We start from the raw sequence: 3,569 nt of genomic DNA, 5'->3' as shown, positions 1-3,569 counted from the left end.
CAGAGGCATCTCACCTGATCCTTAGCCACACACCGAGCACAAGAACACCTCACCCTCAGGAGGCTGTTCTTCCCCTTGTACTGTTCATCATCAGCCCAAGAGGCAATCCACCACCACCACACTGGAGTAGGGTATTACACCACAACGGTGGCCCGAACCAGTATAAATCTTGTGTCCCTCGTGTTGTGAGTTCGTCGAGTCCGTTCTTGAGATCTTAGCTAGTTAGGACGTGGATCGGTAGGGAGGAAACCTTCGTGCGCACCCCAGTGTTCGAACCTTAAGGGTTTTGCCGGAACCCGCGATCCGACATTTGGCGCGCCAGGTAGGGGTGCGCCGGAGCCTCTTCCCCGCCAATCGACCCGCCGATGCTCCGCGGTCTTGATGTCCGGCGACCCGAGGGCCGACTCCGACCGCTGGGCAGCCTGGCCCGCCCGGGCGGCGCCACCTGCCCATGAAGACCTCAACCCCGCGGGGCGCGGCCAGGCGCCGTCCACCCTCACTCCACGACAAGTGCGAGCCGCTGCAAGGGCTGCAAGCCACGCCGCAGCAACGACGCCACACACCCGGCGGGAGCAGGCGAACATGCGGGCAGCACTCACAGTGGCGCGAGAGTTGCTGCGGTGCCGACTGATGGAGAGCGGCCGTGATGCACTGCTGGAACATGTCGCTGAGCTGCTGGATGCGGTGGCATCGGGAGCGCCGCCCTTCTGCTATCTGCTTCCTTCTCGAGCCGCTACTGGATCTCATGGTGGGCCTCGCCGCAACCACGCGCCCTCGGGTGTGCCTGGGGGCTTCATCAACACCGGGACGACCGGCGGCGCCGGGGGCCCCGTTGCCCCCACGTCGCCTCCGATGAGCATGGGCACGAACGTTGCCTCCCATGGTCCCAATGAGACGTCGCACTATTCATCCTCAGGACGCCGCGCTGGGCCGGGCAACGTGGAGTGTGGGGCACTACGGCGAGGTGTTTGGGGTAACAGCCTCGGAAGCCTACGTGCCCCGCATGATGGACCAAGAGTACGTGCCGGAAGACGACCCTGGCTCGTTCCTCGGAGAAGGTTGGGAAGAAGAGGCGCCAGAAGTTGAGGCCTTCCAGGAGCCGACGGGGAACCACAACGACCGCGCCTGCAACAACAACTACAGGGTACCGTTAATCTCTTAGGAGCAGGCTTACGCTAACCATGGGTTGCAAGTGAATCAAGTCACGACATCGGCCGACGACCCCGGCGCAGCAGCCCCCCTTCCGTCAGGGGAAACGCGCTGGGGGCTGCATGGAGGGAGCCAGGAGCAAGGCCCCTCCCCACGTCGCGCGAAGCCAGGAGTCACCTGGAGGTAGGCCCTCTGCCGGGGAGGCGCCGGCGAGCCTTCCCCCGACAGAGGACCCGTGGTCGCCGAGGGCGCCGCTGGCGTCCCCTTTCCCCCCTTTGTGTCGTCCTGGTTGCCGGTCGGCTCAAAGGTGGTCGAGGGTGGCGCAAGGCGGGGCCCTCGCCTGGCGATATGAAGCAAGGCCGGTACCTGTGAAGAAGGCCCATGTCTGTGAAGATCGCCGCCCGTGACACTCTCACGTAATAATGAGTGGGGCTGTACACGCCCCGAAGTCTCCAGAGAGCCGCCCTCGGTCCTCGGGGGCTCCCTCCCATGCCTAGTGGCAGCACTTAGCTCCGCGCCGGTGAGAAGACCAGAAGACTAGACTAGGCACCGGACGCGGCCATTTGCTTTGGATCTCTTTTCTGTAACCTTTGCCTTCTGGATTTGGATTTAAGTTGAAGTTGAGTTTTTATCGATGCGCGCGGGGGAGGGGGGGGGGCTTTTCTCATTCAAGCGATTTCTTGCCATCTGGTTCTTGCCTTGTTCTGAAGCTTGCGCTCGCTGCCTCCCCCTCGCGGGCCCCTCGCGAGCGGGGCTGGGCGCGGCACACGCACCGCGCGCGCCGGTTGGCGCTAGATCCTCGCGAGGCCCGCTCGGGCGGATCAGTAGACCCTTTAGGAGCTCCGCGGCAACTCTCGAACTTACAATCCGATTCGGGGCCCGCCCCAGCTAAGGTAAGCCGCAGCAACAAAACTTGCCGCCAAACTCATGGACCCACGAAGGCGCACACTCGGCTTGGCAAAGAAGAGTAAAAATTGCGATTTGTTTACATGAGGGGCTCCCCCTCTCAAAATGCTCTCACAATCTTTAGGGGCCACGCCCAAGTTTTTGCATACAGGGTAAAACAATAAAGGAACAAGGGATCAGCCAGATATGTCGCTCGCCGCGTCCTCCACGTCATCTTCAGACGCACCGCTGGCGTCGCTGTCACCGTCGTTGGCGTCGCCTCCACCTTCACCAACGCCGGCATCACCATCGTCAACCACGTCACCTTCGTCTGCAGCGACCACCACCACATCGTCTTCAGAAGCGAAGGCTCTGACCAGCGCGTCCATGTTGTCCTCCACCCACCGCGCCAGGTCGCCACGAATAGCCTGCGGTACGGGGGCAATTGCGGCGTCGAAGTCGAAGTCGGGGAAGGTGTTCCGAAGGTGGCGGGAGAACGCGCGCCCGAGCAGGCCCCGGCTTCTCTCTTCCACAAGCTGGCGAGCTCTATTGGACCGAGCTTCCAGGCGCGTCACCACGTCAGCAAAGAAGCGCAGATGACTGGCGTAGTCATTCGAGTGTGGGTGCGGAGCATTCTCGTCGCAGACATGGCCCAACGCTGCGTTGGCCCTGACCCTGAGGTCCTGGAGGATGGGGCGTGCTCACGCGCCAGCGTTCGCCGCTGAAGCACTTCCTCCCGACTCTGCCGCGCAACGGACTCAGCGTCAACAACCCGCTTCTGAAGAGAGAGCAGCTCGGCACGGGCGGAGGCCAATTCCGCCTGCGCTGTGACCAGGGCGGCTACCGTAGCCTCCTCGCGCCTCTCCACTTCAGCCAGCTTGGGCCTGAGGGCGGCGGCCCTACCCGCATCCTCCGTCCCCGCAAGCTTCAACCTCAAGTCATACCTACCCTCAAGATCCGCGCGAGCCTCGGCCACCCGGCGATCAACCTCCTCCTGAGCCTTGGCCTCGCGTGCGCCAACGACATCTTCCGCTTGGGCAACTTGACGCTCCCTCGTCTCCAGCTGCTCAAGCTCGAGGCTATGCTCCACGGCCTCCAGAGCCAGCGCCTCCGGATCTCTTCTTCCTCGGTGGGCGCCCCCTCAGCGACGCAAGGGCGGCTTTGCGCGCCTCCACCTGCTGCTCTAGGGACGCACTCCAGGCCTGGAGCTCCCACGCGCGCTTCTCCACAGCCTTGCGACGGCGGTCAGCCTCGCGAGCCTCCTCCAGAGCTCGGGAGCAAGCTTCACGGGAAACCTTGAGGGACGCCTCGGCCTTCGCGTTATCAAGATCACGCTGGTAGCGTCCAAGGTTGATGGCCACCTTCAGCTTACGCCGTTCCTCCACCAGCCGAAGACCCTCAGCCTTGAGGCATGCGTCGACGTCCGTAAGTTCATCGCCAAGTCGGCTCATCGCGCTCATCGCCTCCTGAAAGAGCTCATGGCGAACGATGCTTCGCTCGCGCTCGAGCTCAAGCACGCGGCCCGCCTCATCCTC

The sequence above is a fragment of the Triticum aestivum genome, chromosome 6D (assembly GCF_018294505.1).
Source record: "Triticum aestivum cultivar Chinese Spring chromosome 6D, IWGSC CS RefSeq v2.1, whole genome shotgun sequence".
NCBI classification, from domain to species: domain Eukaryota; kingdom Viridiplantae; phylum Streptophyta; class Magnoliopsida; order Poales; family Poaceae; genus Triticum; species Triticum aestivum.
The sequence above is the reverse complement of the archived record's forward strand: the minus strand, read 5'-3'. Positions refer to the sequence as shown.